The sequence below is a fragment of the Triticum urartu genome, chromosome 2 (assembly GCF_003073215.2).
Source record: "Triticum urartu cultivar G1812 chromosome 2, Tu2.1, whole genome shotgun sequence".
NCBI lineage: Eukaryota > Viridiplantae > Streptophyta > Magnoliopsida > Poales > Poaceae > Triticum > Triticum urartu.
In genome coordinates, this window is record NC_053023.1 from 659644420 (window position 1) to 659661075 (window position 16656).

Sequence of the window (16656 nt, forward strand, 5' to 3'; positions counted from 1 at the left end):
AGTCTTTGATAGGCTAGGTTTTCCCCTTCTTTTCTGGCATTCTGCAGTTTAGTCCACCGATACAGCCCATTTCCTTTGATACAGATGCATAGTTAGTTTAGATTTTATGTAAGTCTTGCGAGTACTTTGGATGAGTACTCACAATTGCTTTGCTACCTCTTTTTCCCCTATACCCGATTGTTGCGACCAGATGACGGATCCGAGGAGCCAGACGACACCACTAATGACTACTACTTCCCCGAGGGTGCCTACTACTACGTGATGGCCGCTGAGGACCTGGAGTAGTTAGGAGGCTCCCAGGCAGGAGGCCTTGCCTTTTCGATCAATGTTGCTTTTGTGCTAGCCTTCTTAAGGCAAAACTTGTCTAACTTATGTCTGTACTCAGATATTGTTGCTTCCGCTGACTCTTGTGTATTCGAGCTTATGTATTCGAGCCCTCGAGGCCCCTGGCTTGTAATATAAAGCTTCTATTATTTTAATTTGTGTCTAGAATTATGTTGTGATATCTTCCCATGAGTCCTTGATCTTGATCGTACACATTTGCGTGTATGATTAGTGTATGATTGAATCGAGGGCGTCACAAGTTGGTATTAGAGCCGACTGCCTGTAGGATTCCCCTTTCCAATTCCTTGGCCGAAGTTGAGTCTAGTCTTAGAAAAAACTGATTTACTAACATGGTTGTGTGGCTTACGGGCCCACATCGCCATTGGGTGGTATTATGATCTTTTACTCCTCGTCTATACTCTGGGACTCTGATCTCTGTTCTATTCGGGTTAAATGATTTTGGTAACTCTAACCCTAGGTTCTCGTAAATACTTTCTCCCAGATAGCCCCTCACTCCAGATGATTGCTTGGTGCGCCAGAAGATTCTGAAGATACCCTCTGATGTTTTCCCGAGACCCTACCACCGATAAATCCTTAGGGATAACTACCTACATTGTCGTTCATACCTTCATCCCCGGTTGCTCTTGTTATTACAAGATGTCCTGAAATACTCTCCGATGTTCCAAGAATTCTTTATGCTTACTGTCCTGTAGTTCCTTGCCGCATGCATACCCCTACGGGTAAATTTCTCGCACTTATCGAGTATCCTCTCATCCCAGTTGATTCATGTGCTTCGAAATACCATTCGATCTTCTGAAAGTCCTTAGTAGGCTATTTCTCTTGTTCTTCTTTACCTGCTTGCATTATGGTTAAGTCCATATGTCTCGCAATATTCCTTAAAAATCCTTTGTGATTGTCGTCCTTACCCTATTCATTCAACTTGTGTGTGAATGCACGCAATCATCAGTTTTTTCCTTGTAATTGTCCTTCCAGCTCAGACGTCATTCTAGACAAGAGCTGGGTCTCAGGAGATCAAACCTCGATTGATTGTCTATCTATATCTATTCAACTTGTCTTTTGATCAGAGCCTCTGCTTCTGATCCCCCGATTTGGACATCATAATTCCTTTGTAATTAAGCTTTGAAACTATCCAGATATTTCTATAATCCGATGCCTTTGCACTATTTCTTCTTCTAGTTGAGCATCGATACTCACATCAGATTCTTTGTGGTCCGCCATATCCTTTGGTGGATTATAATCTGGCCATTCCTGCCTGTTCTCAATCCTTGAGTTCTTCCCCTGATACATAATGCCTTTGATAAATTCTATCCTCTGCTTATTTTTCAACCATGCTCTTCTATTGAGCTGATGTTATATGCTCTGGAACTTAGTGGTATATGTCCCTAAGATACCCCTAGTGGTTGAACATATGCCTTCCCTAATCCGTGTGAACTCGAAAGAGATGTGAGTCATACTCTTCTGGTGCTTCACCAGATAAATCTTTCGCACTACAACTCCTTCGAAATCGAGAAGTGAATGAATGGTTGTGTATTGGAGAAGTGGGAGTCGACCTTGAACCTTGCGTTCATGCCCATGGACACGATGCGGATATTATCATGGAAGCTTCTCGTAAAAATAATACCCCCTTGGTATAAGTTCATCTTATATCTGGGATTTGGTTTTCTATAATCGTGGTTCCAGCCATATTGATATTCCTTGATTCCTTTTCTCGGACAAGTTAAAGCACTTGTCTTCTGCAGACCAATGCATCTCCGCAACCTCTATTTAGATCTTCCTTCGAGTATTACCCTCCGGTATCTCGAGAATAACAAAGAACTGTGTTGCTTCCTATGAGTCTTCATCTAGTGTTGCTACTAACCGATTTCAGATTTCCCCAGGTTCCGAGCTATTAGTCACTCAAGGACACCGATAAGTGAATCATTTCTACACCCCGATTCAATAACTCAAGTAATTCTCGTTGCTTACAAGTTTAATAATTATTAAAGTCATTCCTAGCATTATTAGCTATTATCATTGTCATGCTAAATTTAAACTGTGCTACCTGGTCCTTCCTCCCGAAGCACAATTTACGGCGATGAGCTAAACTTACGTCGATCTTCCTCGTCATATCATTTTGCCTTGAACAACAAGCCTGATTCCAAGATTGTGTCATATTCATGGTTTCAATAACTGAGGGAGTCCTGGATTACGGGGTCTCCGGACAGCCGGACTATCTCCATTGGCCGGACTGTTAGACTATGAAGATACAAGATTGAAAACTTCGTCTCGTGTTCGGATGGGACTCTACTTGGCATGGAAGGCAAGCTAGGCAATACGTATATGGATATCTCCTCCTTTGTAACCGACCTTGTGTAACCCTAACCCTCTCCGGTGTCTATATAAACCGAAGGGTTTTAGTCCGTAGGACAACAATCACAACATACAATCATACCATAGGCTAGCTTCTAGGGTTTAGCCTCTCCGATCTCGTGGTAGATCTACTCTTGTACTATCCATATCATCAATATTAATCAAGCAGGACATAGGGTTTTACCTCCATCTAGATGGCCCGAACCTGGGTAAAACATCGTGCCCCTGCCTCCTGTTACCATCCGGCCTAGACACACAGTTCGGGACCCCCTACCCGAGATCCACCGGTTTTGACACCGACATTGGTGCTTTCATTGAGAGTTCCTCTGTGTCGTCGCCGTTAGGCTTGATGGCTCCTACCATCATCGATAGCGATGCGGTCCAGGGTGAGACTTTTCTCCCCGGACAGATCTTCGTATTCGGCGGCTTTGCACTGCGGGCTAATTCGCTTGGTCATCTAGAGGAGATTGAAAGCTACGCCCTTGGCCATCAGGTCAGATTTAGAAGTTTGAACTACACGACCGACATCCGCGGAGACTTGATCTTCGACGGATTCGAGCCACAGCCGGGCGTGCCGCACTGTCTTGATGGGTATGACCTAGCTCTGCCGCCGAAAAGTACCCCAGAGGCCGCGCCCGCATCAGCTTCGACCCTTAGTTCGGAGCCAACTACGCCAATCGAGGACGGGTGGTTAGACACCACCTCAGGGGCTGCAGTCTCAACGGCGATCGAGCCGAACACCAGCCTAAACCTCTTCGCAGCCCCTGACTCCAAGGTGCCGGACTCTTTGCGGACTCCGAACCATCCGCGCCCCTGCCAATCGAATCCGATCGGGCGCCGATCATGGAATTCACCGCCGCAGATATCTTTCAGCACTCGCCCTTCGGTGACATTCTGAATTCACTAAGGTCTCTCTCTTTGTTAGGAGAGCCCTGGCCGGATTATGGCCAACAGGATTGGGATGCGGACAACGAAGAAATTCGACGCCCACCCACCACCCACTTCGTTGCCACTGTCGATGATTTAACCGACATGCTCGACTTCGACTCCGAAGACATTGACGGTATGGATGACGATGTCGGAGACAAACATGAACCGGCACCTATAGGGAACTGGAAAGCCACCTCGTCATATGACATATGCATGGTGGATAAACCCAAAGAAGGCAATGGCGACGGGATAGCGGAGGATGACCCCTCCAAGAAGCAACCCAAACGCCGATGTCAGCGGCGCCGCTCTAAGTCCCGCCAAAGCAAAAGTGGTGATACTGGCATAGGAGACAATAACACTCCGGATAGTGCCGAAGACAACAACAATCCCCTCCAGCAAAATTTAGAGCAGGAGAATGAAGGAGCCAGCTCTCCTGAGAGAGCGGCAGACGGAGAGGAGGAGGATGACAATTACATCCCCCCCTCCGAAGATGAGGCACGCCTCGGCGACGATGAATTCGCTGCCCCAGAGGATCCCGTCGAACAAGAGCGCTTCAAGCGCCGGCTTGTGGCCATGGCAAATAGCCTAAAGAAAAAGCAGCAGCTTCAAGCTGATCAAGATCTGCTAGCTAACAAATGGACTGAAGTCCTCGCGGCAGAGGAATATAAACTCGAGCGCCCCTCCAAGAGTCACCCAAGGCGCAGGTTACTACCCCGACTGGAGGAAGAAGCGTATGATACGGCTGATCGGCCACCTCGTGACCGTAAAGAGAGGCATTCCAGCCAAAAGCTCAGCCTCCACCCCAACGCCATTCAAATAAAAAGGCATGGGGAGATACGCCAGACCTGCGAGACATATTGGAGGACAAGGCAAAGAATTCAAGATCAATCTACGGATCACGAGGGCGCACCACTCTGCGAGACGACAAACGTCACGCCGGATACAGTAAAAGCAAATCCGGCCGGGCCAAACACAGCGGGCAAGACCCATTCGAGCTGCGTTGCGATATAGCCCAATACAGAGGCGCCGCACACCCCTTATGCTTCACAGACGAAGTAATGGAACATCAATTCCCAGAAGGTTTCAAACCTGTAAATATTGAATCATACGACGGCACAACAGATCCCGCAGTATGGATTGAGGACTTCCTCCTCCACATCCAGATGGCCCGCAGCGATGACTTACACGCCATCAAGTACCTCCCACTAAAGCTCAAAGGACCAGCGCGGCATTGGCTTAACAGCTTGCCAGCGGACTCCATTAGCTGTTGGGAAGATCTGGAAGCCGCATTCCTCGACAACTTTCAGGGCACTTATGTGCGACCACCAGACGCTAATGATTTAAGCCACATAATTCAGCAGCCAGAAGAGTCGGCCAGGCAATTCTGGACTCGGTTCCTTACAATGAAAAATCGAATCGTCGATTGTCTGGATGCGGAGGCCTTAGCGGCTTTCAAGCACAACATCCGAGATGAGTGGCTAGCCCGGCACCTTGGTCAGGAAAAGCCGAAATCTATGGCAGCTCTCACGACGCTCATGACCCGCTTTTGTGCGGGAGAAGACAGCTGGCTGGCTCGCAGTAATAACATATCAAAGAACCATGGTACCTCAGATACCAAGGACGGCAATAGCAGGTCACGTCGCAACAAGCATAAGCGCCGCATTAACAGCGAAAATACTGAGGATACGGCAGTCAATGCCGGATTCAAAGGCTCTAAACCCGGTCAGCGGAAAAAGCCATTCAAACAAAGTACGCCGGGTCCGTCCAGCTTGGACCGTATACTCGATCGCTCATGTCAAATACACGGCACCGCAGACAAGCCAGCCAATCACACCAACAGGGATTGTTGGGTGTTCAATCAGGCCGACAAGTTAATTGCCAAAAACAAGGACAAGGGGGCACATAGCGATGACGAGGAGGAACCCCGGCAGCCGCACACTGGAGGACAGAAGAGGTTTCCCCCGCAAGTGCAGACGGTGAACATGATATACGCAACCCACATCCCCAAGAGGGAGCGGAAGCGTGCGCTCAGGGACGTATATGCGTTGGAGCCAGTCGCCCCAAAGTTCAACCCTTGGTCCTCCTGTCCGATCACCTTCAATCACAGGGACCACCCCACTAGTATCCGTCATGGCGGATTCGCCGCACTGGTCCTAGACCCAATCATCGGTGGATTTCACCTCACTCGAGTCCTTATGGATGGCGGCGGCAGCCTGAACCTGCTTTATCAGGACACAGTGCGCAAAATGGGCATAGACCCTTCAAGGATCAAACCCACAAAAACGACCTTTAAGGGCGTCATTCCAGGTGTAGAGGCCCATTGCACAGGCTCAATTACACTGGAAGTGGTCTTCGGATCCCCGGATAACTTCCGAAGCGAAGAGTTAATCTTCGATATAGTCTCGTTCCACAGTGGTTATCACGCGCTACTCGGGCGAACCGCATTTGCTAGATTCAATGTGGTACCGCATTATGCATACCTCAAGCTCAAGATGCCAGGACCTCGCGGAGTTATTACAGTCAATGGAAACACAGAGCGCTCTCTTCGAACAGAGGAGCACATCGCGGCCCTCGCAGTAGAAGCGCAAAGCAGCCTTTCAAGGCAATCAACCAGTTCGGCGCTTCAAAACCCGGACACCTTCAAGCGCGCTCGGGGCAATCGGCAAATAGACCGCCTGGCGCGATCTGAGCTCGCGTAGCAATATGGCGGCCACCCCAATCCCAGCCCAGTGGCAAAACTCATGCCGCGCGTACATAATTACGCATTAAAAATACCATGGGCACAGGTGGGGAGGGGGGCACAACTGCGGCACGCCCCAAAATGCGGCCTAAACCGCACTAGGGGCTTCCCGTTTGGTTATTTTCCTTTTCTTTTTCTTTCAGGACCTTAATCTCTGGGAACACTATCCGGCAGCACTATTGCCGAACACATGATGCAGCAACCAAGGAGGCAGACAGCTACGCCATACCACGGAATTCCCAGGTTGATTACAGTAACGAGTGAAATATTCAATTTAATATCATTCCTCAGCTTGCCCTTGGAAGGGACTTAGTCCTACTCTTTGCTTATCGCACTATCTGTATCACTCTGCTTTAACGCAGTCTTTTAATAAACAATGCATGACCTTACGACTATTATTGCATTTTTGTTATATATATATATATATATCTGTGTGTGTGTGTGTTCATTAACAACGCCTTGCAACCGTACACTTTGGTACGGCCAATACACCAGGGGCTCACGTACCCCACAATATGGTGTGAAAAATCCGAACACTTTCACAAGTGCGGCACCCCGAACTTATAGCATTATATGCATCAGCTCTGAATCATGTCTTTGGTCAAATGTTGGGTTTACCCGGGTGCTATGTTTTGGTACCTTACGTTCCGCTCTATCGGCTAAGGTAGCGCTAGGAGAACTACTGCGATTGTGCCCCGGTTCTGCCGGGCTTAGCACCTCGGTAGAGAAAGCTAAAATTGACTGTCATGATAAGGCGAGAGAATGGTCGCTGTTCGGTGAGATTTTTCGAGTCCCTAAAGACTTATGCCGCTTAGGGCGAGGGGCCAGCCCTGTCCGGCTTACAGGCGTGTATCGCGCCCCGAATTCGGCCTTCCAAATACCAGGGGATTCGCCGAAATTTAAAATTATAGAATTCTATGGCTAAGTGAGAATGATAAAGCATTATTAGTCCGGTTGCCTTGTTCGTTGTGCTGAGCACCTCCCTCGAAGGACCCAAATATGGGAACAAGAGTGCTCAGGTTTATCCCGAACACCCCAGCACTCGTGGCATGGGGGCAGAAGCCGAGGACTAGCCATCTCTCAGATTGGATAAACAGCCAAACAGAAGGTAATATTTTAAATTCAAACAAGCGTTGCATAGCGCATATGAAACATGTTTTCATAAATACAGGATAAAACGAGCAAGTTTACTCAAATATTACATCTTTTGAACACTCGTCCGCGATGAGACAGGCACCCGGCAGAACACCCTCGTAGTACATCTCGGGGTGGCGGTGCTCCTTGCCCTCTGGCGGCCCCTCCTTGATCAGCTTCACGGCATCTAGCTTGACCCACTGCAATTTCACACGGGCGAAAGCCCGGCGTGCACCTTCAATGTATACAGATCGCTTGACGACCTCCAGCCGCGGGCAGGCATCCACAAGCCGCCTCACCAGGCCGAAGAAGCTGTTCGGAAGGGTGTCGCCAGGCCACAGTCTGACTAAAAAGCTCTTCATGGCCTGATCGGCCGCCTTATGTAGCTCGACCATCTGCTTCAGCTAGTCGCTCATTGGCACCGGATGTTCGGCCTCAGCATACTGAGACCAGAACAGCTTCTCTGTCGAGCTTCCGTCCTCGGCCTGGTAAAATTGTGCGGCATCGGACACACTGCGGGGCAAATCTGCGAATGCTCCTGAAGAGCTCCAGATCTGGGTAAGTAATCGGTAATTTACTTTTACATGCTTGCTTTGCATATAGAAAGCCTTACCTGCCGCTATCTTCTTCATCGTGTCAATCTCTTGGAGGGCCTTTTGGGCTTCGGCCTTGGCACTTTTTACACTCTCGAGGGCCGCGGCAAGCTTAGACTCCCACGTCTTTGAGTCAAGCTCCAATGCCTCGTGCTTCGCCACGAGAGCCTGGAGCTCTTGCTGCACCTCGCCCACCCGAGCCTCGTGCTTCTCTCGCTCGGTGCGCTCCTTGGCCGCTTTATCTTCGGCCTTGGTTAGCACTTGCTTCAGGGTCGCCACCTCGGTCGTGGCCCCTGGCAAACATACAATGATCCTGTCATTTTGCAATCGCGTCCTTTTTATATACATTTCTATAGACAGGGTATTACTTACCCTTGTTCTCCTCGAGCTGCCTCTTAGCAAGGTCGAGCTCTTTCCTGGACCCCTCGAGGTCCTGCTTCAGAACGACGACCTCCGCAGTCAGTGCCGCGGACGCCAGCAGCGAAGCCTGCATATGCATATTGACACACCTATATTAGACTCCTGCGATATTATTTGATCCTTTGTTCAGCTTTTCTTTGTGAACACCGAACAAAGCATCAGGGGCTACTGTCTATGCGGTAATATTTCTACTACATTTTAAAACACTTACCTCGAAGCCTGTTAGAAGGCTGGCACAGGCTTCAGTCAATCCGCTCTTGGCGGACTGAACCTTCTGGATCACCGCACTCATGATAGTGCGGTGCTCCTCGTCGATGGGAGCGCTGCGAAGCGCTTCCAGCAGATTGTCCGGCGCCTCTGGATGGACAGAGGTCACCGGCACAGGCGTCTTGCCCCTCTTGGAAGGAGGCCGGCTGCCCGAGCCCGGAACCGCTGGAGGGTCCGGCGCGGTGTTCGGCTGAGGGCCGAACTCGGAGCTCTCGGGGGCCCCGTCCCCTCGGCTCCCGGAGTCCGGAAGGTCGCCTTGAGGCGCCTCCGGGACTGTCTTCCCTCGATCCGGTGCCTCTTGAGACAACACCTCGGCGTCGTCGGCAGGATGAGAGGAGGTGGCGGTCGGGACTGGATCGCTATCCATGTCCGACAAGCCCAGGGAGCCGTCCGATGATACCTCGATATTGGCTCGTGGCGGCCTGCATAATTATGTTCGGCGATTAGGGAAAGTAGTGCGACAAAGGAATCCTATGAGTTACTCTGGTATCCGAATACTTACGATCTCCCCAGGGGCTTGACCCTGGGCAACCACTCGTCTTCGCCTTCGTCGGCGGCGGTGGAACTGTCCGGAAGGAGAGTCCTTCCCTTCTTGGATCCTCTGGCCTCCCAGTTGGGGCGGCCTTCCTTTTCTTGTCTCCCCCAGTCGGTGGGGGAGCATCTTCTTCTTCTTCCTCGTCTTTGGGGGAAGAGTGTGCCGTAGAGTCATCGGACGGTGAGTCCGACAACGCTTGGCGTCGGGAACTCTTTCGGGTTCCCTTGGCCTTCTTGGTCTTCTCCGGCACCTTATAGGGGGCCGAAGTCAGCATCTTCGCCAGAAGAGCGTCTGCGGGGCCTTCGGGCAAAGGAGCCGGACAGTCGATCTGTCCGGCCATCTTCTGCCAGTCCTGTCAAAGGTACGGGAGTTTAGATCCCGCATAGAGTCAATCTGTATAAAAAAATAAGTATCATGTGAAAGGTAAAGCAGCTTACCGCATTGGCTTGGCGCTTCGCGCTGAATCCGCGATCCTCGGTAATAGGGGGGCCTCGGCACTTTTCAACAGCACCCTCCAGGCGTCTTCATGAGTCGTGTCGAAGAGCCTGTTCAGAGTTCGGTGTTGCGCCGGATTGAACTCCCACAAGTTGAACTCCCGTTGTTGGCACGGGAGTATCCGGTGGATGAGCATAACTTGGACTTTGTTGACAAGCTTGAGCTTCTTGTCCAGCATGTTTTGAATACATGTTTGGAGTCCAGTCAGCTCTTTCGAACTACCCCAGGACAGGCCCTTCTCTTTCCAGGAGGTGAGCCACGTGGGGATGACAGATCGGAACTCGGGGGCCGCTGCCCATGCAGGGTCGCGTAGCTCAGTGATATAGAATCACCCCGATTGCCACCCCTTTATGGTTTCCACAAAGGAGCCCTCGAGCCATGTTATGTTGGGCATCTTGCCCACCATGGCGCCTCCGCACTCCGCCTGGCGGCCGCCCACCACCTTCGGCTTGACATTGAAGGTCTTCAGCCATAAGCCGAAGTGGGGCTTGATGCGGAGGAAGGCCTCGCACACGACGATAAACGCCGAGATGTTGAGGACGAAGTTCGGGGCCAGATCGTGGAAATCCAGGCCGTAATAGAACATGAGCCCCCGGACGAATGGATGGAGAGGGAATCCCAGTCCACGGAGGAAATGGGTGAGGAATACTACCCTCTCATGGGGCCTGGGGGTGGGGATGAGCAGCCCCTCATCTAGGAGCCGGTGCGCGATGTCGTCGGGCAGGTATCTGGCTCTCCTCAGTTTCTTGATGTCTCCCTCCGTGACGGAGGAGACCATCCGCTTGCCTCCCGCTCCGGACATGGTTGGAGAAGGTTGAGGTGGAAGTGCGGACTTGGGAGCTAGAGCTCGAGTGTGCGAAAACGGATGGGCAAGGGAGGAAGAAGGCGTGGATAGTAAGGTGAATCCTTATCCCTTTATATGGCGGACGAAGCTAAGCGTCCCCACTTGCCTGGTAAAACTCGCTTATCCCCCAAGTGTCGCAATTGATGGCGCGGTTGGGTTACCCACGCCCGTATTGATGAGAATCCCGTAATAAGGGGACACGATCTCTGCTTTGACAAGACGTGTCGAAAAACTGCCTCGCGTTATGTGCGGGGCTGGTTAAAAGAAACGGTTCGAATAATCACCGGGCCATGACGTAACGTCATGCTGCCAAAACAAGCCAAAAAATTAGATTTGCGAAAATATTATTCTCTCTACAGTGGAATGTGGAACTTATTTTGCAGGGTCGGACACTATCCTCGTATTCAAATTCTTCTGTGATGTATTCGGAGAAGGAACCCGCCTTGCAATGCCGAAGACAATACTGCGCGCCGGACTCATCGTCATTGAAGCCTGGTTCAGGGGCTACTAAGGGAGTCCTGGATTAGGGGGTCTCTGGACAGCCGGACTATCTCCATTGGCCGGACTGTTAGACTATGAAGATACAAGATTGAAGACTTCGTCTCGTGTCCGGATGGGACTCTACTTGGCATGGAAGGCAAGCTAGGCAATACGTATATGGATATCTCCTCCTTTGTAACCGACCTTGTGTAACCCTAACCCTCTCCGGTGTCTATATAAACCGAAGGGTTTTAGTCTGTAGGACAACAATCACAACATACAATCATACCATAGCTAGCTTCTAGCGTTTAGCCTCTCCGATCTCGTGGTAGATCTATTCTTGTACTACCCATATCATCAATATTAATCAAGCAGGACGTAGGGTTTTACCTCCATCGAGAGGGCCCAAACCTGGGTAAAACATCATGTCCCCTGCCTCCTGTTACCATCCGGCCTAGACGCACAGTTCGGGACCCCCTACCCGAGATCCGCCGGTTATGACACCGACATTGGTGCTTTCATTGAGAGTTCCGCTATGCCGTCGCCATCAGGAAGGATGTCTCATCCCGTATTTAAAGACGGCACTGTTGTTGAGGGAGCTTTGGCTATCGGCCAAACTCTCCGGCTAGGTGGTTTTCTTATGACCGCCTGTTCGGCCGCTGCGCCGATGATGACCTCTCGGGTCATCGAAAGCAATCTTCACATCAAGTCGGAACTCGCCGAGCAATTGGATCCAATGGAGCTCTCTTCCCTGAACGAGCTCTTGGATCGCATCACCGCCCTGGGAGTCGCTACAAACTATGATCAGATTGGGCCTAAACCCGATCTGAGAGAGATCAACTCTCCCCAGGTCACCCATCACGTTGCAGTGGCGGAGGAACAATGCGGCAACCCTTCATCTATCTTAAGGACTGGCTATGTCCGGATTCCTGATCCCTCGAAGCCAGATACCCGTGGAGGGGAGGACGTCACTCAAGGCCTGAACCTAGAATCAGGCAACGGGCTAGATTTATCGGAAAACATCCAAGAATCCAAACTTTCGAGTTCGGAAACTCCTTGGCCCCTGAGTCTCAGATTGGGTGAGGATTCGGATTCAATTCCACCCACCCACCCAAACATACGCGATCTATCCCAAATTAGGCAAGAGCCCGAAGAAACAGTACACCATTACTGGGCCAGATTCCTCCTGGTCATGAACAGGATAAAGGACTGCCGTGAGGAAGACGCAATTTCATTCTTCTGCAATAATTGCACGGACAAGGGAATCCTCAACGCCATAAGTCGCCGCGAAATTACACGCTTTGCTGACTTGGCGTCCATAGTACAAAAGTACTGTGCGATGGAAAGCGCCTGGAAAACCGAAATAAAATTTTGGGATAATCCGGCCCTGAATACAAACCCAGTCCGAAATAAAAGGGTGCATTATCACAATACACCTGGGTTAACTACCAAAAAGCAAAAGCCCTCTACGGGGCAAGGAACCATAGTGGAAGGATGGCTCAACGGACCCTGCAAAATTCATAGTACAGCGGATGCAATACCAACGCACAGCCTTAGAGCATGTTGGATACTCCGGCAGGTGGCCGAAAGTGGTGAGGATCTACTCCTCCCAAAAACCACAGAGCACCATCCCGTGGACAACAATACGGTGTTAACGGTCTTTGAGACCTTCGCGTCAAATAATAGACGCAAGTGAACACTCCGCAGCATGGCTGAAATCTACCATGTAGCAGAAATAAATCCTTGGAGTGACACGGCTATTACCTTCAATGCCAGTGACGAACCCAAATTCCGAACAGCCCGAGCACCAGCCGCACTGGTCCTCAGTCCAATCGTGGACGGCTTTCGACTCACCAAGATACTCATGGACGGTGGCAGCGGATTAAACCTCATCTATGAGGAAACTCTTCAAAAGATGGAAATAGACTGGAGCCGCATTGAGCAAAGTAGCACAACCTTTAGAGGAATCATCCCCAGTCGGGAAGCACGCTGTGCTGGGAAAATCACACTAGATGTGGTATTCGGCACGCCGGATAATTACAGGTCCGAAGAAATTACATTCCAAGTGGCCCCATTCAGCAGCGGATACCACGCTCTACTAGGGCGGGAGGCGTTTACAATCTTCCAAGCCATACCCCATTACGGGTACATGAAGCTAAAAATGCCCGGGCCCAACAGAATCATCACTCTTGCTAGTGATCCGGACATAGCACTACGCGCAGAAAATAAGATAGCCGCACTGGCCCTCGAGGCACTATCCGAAGCCCTAGCAGCCGAGGAACTAACTGCGCTGCGCTCCACGATGAACAGGGACGATGTGATACTCGATAAAAGATCCAAGTCCACCTCCTTTAAACCGGCGGACGAAATAGTCAAATTCCAAGTCCATCCAACGGACCCTACAAAAATAGCTTCCATCGGGGCACAATTAAACCCTGATGTCGACGCCGCACTGCGAGAGTTCCTATGCGAGAACTGGGACATTTTTGCCTGGCACCCTCCAGACATGCCAGGAATCCCACGCAGGCTGGCTGAGCACAGCCTAAATATCCTCAAAGGATTCAAGCCAGTCAAGCAGGCTCTTCGGCGTTTCTCCGAACCTAAGAGACAAGCCATGGGAGAGGAACTAGCCAAGCTATTGGAGGCCGGATTCATCAGAGACATAAAACATCCGGACTGGCTAGCAAACCTGGTGATGGTACCAAAGAAGGACAAATCCTGGCGCTTGTGCGTCGATTTTAAGGACCTTAACAAGGCCTGCCCAAAGGATCCCTTCCCCCTCCCCCACATCGATCAAATCATCGATGCTACCGCAGGACACGATTCATTGTGTTTCCTCGACGCGTACTCCGGCTACCATCAAATTAAAATGGCAGAGCCAGACCAAGCTGCAACGGCATTCATCACACCATACGGCCCATTCTGCTTCAACACAATGCCCTTCGGGCTCAAAAACGCCGACGCAACATATCAGCACATGATTCAGACATGTCTGGCAAACCAGATCGGCCCATATTGATATTCCTTGATTCCTTTTCTCGGACAAGTTAAAGCACTTGTCTTCTGCAGACCAATGCATCTCCGCAACCTCTATTTAGATCTTCCTTCGAGTATTACCCTCTGGTATCTCGAGAATAACAAAGAACTGTGTTGCTTCCTATGAGTCTTCATCTAGTGTTGCTACTAACCGATTTTAGATTTCCCCGGGTTCCGAGTTATTAGTCACTCAAGGACACCGATAAGTGAATCGTTTCTACACCCTGATTCAATAACTCAAGTAATTCTCGTTGCTTACAAGTTTAATAATCATTAAAGTCATTCCTAGCATTATCGGCTATTATCATTATCATGCTAAATTTAAACTGTGCTACCTGGTCCTTCCTCCCGGAGTACAATTTACGGCGATGAGCTAAACTTACGTCGATCTTCCTCGTCATATCATTTTGCCTTGAACAACAAGCCTGATTCCGAGATTGTGTCATATTCGTGGTTTCGATAAACTTCCGCCTCAAAATTCCTTTAACTTGATGTCATTGCTGATCGATTACATCTTCATGAAACCTGTCGACAAATTTGTCATGATCATCATCAACATCTTGAGCTCTTCTAGGATATCAATCGAATTCATGGTGAGAAATACCATTCTTGCCCCTCGATGATTTGTGTTATCATCAGCAACATTCTTGTCTTCCCCCAACACAAACTTGTACATAAATTTCGGAAATAAATCCTTTTTGACATGTCGGTGGATTGCTGCTGAATCCTCGGCCACATCCTCATCTTTTCCTTGCTGAAATTTTATGACTTATTTTATAAGTTGTTTCCGATGGATCCTTTTGTGTTTCCGAAGTCCGGCCTTTACCTGATGACCATGTCAATGCTACTCCGAAGCATGATTGTGGTACTCCAAACATCAACAAGAGCATTCAAAGCACAATGCTAAATGTGTCATGATCGATTATCCAAACACCATTATATGGGTAACTCATGAATTTCCTCGCCCATTTACTATAGTGGTTAACTGTATGTTTTCCTATCTTGTATATCATGCTCCGCTTGTTCTTGTGGAGGATACGCTCCTAATACTTGTGTTTAAACACATTTTCCTTTCCAATGTTCTGATTAATCTAATGATCACCTTTTCTTTTCCATTGTTTTGTTAAACCTATCTTGTGGTTTATGAGATCTAAGCAGTAATAATTCCCTACTTATGTAAACACCTCGGTGTAAAATTTGTTAGTAAGACCTTGTTATTATTGTTGTTCACATTCTGGTAACCACCGATGGACGAGAACTTTGCCTATTGGTCCGCCTCGTCTTAACGAGCAGGAAAATGGTTCTCTTCATCCCTCACCCTTGGTACCAACATTGTTGCCAACATAATTGACAGGCTATCCTCTGACCTACCCTGCCATCATCGTCGTGCAAAAGGTCCGCGCCTTTCTACTTTTAACTCACATGGTGGGACCATAACCCACAGTTCCACAGGATCGAAACCTAACTCTCCTATAAATCTCTGTCTTCCAAATTGTTCCTCACGCTTGGCTTCGTATGTAATTCATGAGCCACCTTCTTGAGATATGTTCTGCTACCAGATGCAATACTTATTCTCGATGCTCTGAACCCCTTTCACACTCTGTTTCAGACATCGAACGATTGTCCATCCGCTTGAACCTTCTTGTTGCACCTTCTACCCTTGCTCTCGGTGATTTTCTAGAATTTCAACTCGAGAGATGCCTCTATGCCACGTTCGTGAGATAGCCTCCAGGTATCAATCTTGTGTTGAGCCCCGTCCTTCCCGAGTCTTTCCCCTTACTCCACCTCTTAAATCTTGGGACGAGATTTCTTGTAGTGGAGGAGATTTGTAACACCCCCAGTGTCATGCTACAGTAATCCCCTCTTAATGGTGCCATATCATGTTACTGTTGCTAGTCTTCACATGATCCAAATCACAATTCAAATTCAAATCCAATCTAAAGTCAAAAATTCATAATTGTCAGACATGAAATCTAAAATGTTCATCTTTGTGCCAAATAATCCCATAACTAATATTGGTAGTGAACCAACATTTTTGCAAAGTGTTTAAGTGCCCTAAACTAGTTAAAACAGTGGTTAAAACATTTAAATTAAATGCTTTTTTCAGGTAAAAAATGATAAGCTAATGTATTATAATGTTAAACTTAATGTGGCAGTAGCCTAAGTTATACTATTATGTTAACTGTAAGTTTTATAAATTATAAAACTATTTTGATTTTTGAAAATAAAAAGAAAGCAGAGAAGTTTTAAAAGAAAAGCTAAAGCAAAAAAAATAAGAGAAAAGGCCCACTACCCCTGGGCCTTAGCCACCTGGGCGGCCCACCCAGCAACCCACCTCCCCCGGTCGCCTCCCTCCTCTCTGTTCATCAGACCCAGCGACGGCGCTCGCCGGTCGCCATCGAACCCTCTCGCCGTCCCCTTTGGGGAAGGGATAAGGGCGACGCCCTAGCTCCCCCCTGGCCTCACACCTCCTCGACGCACCCCTCCC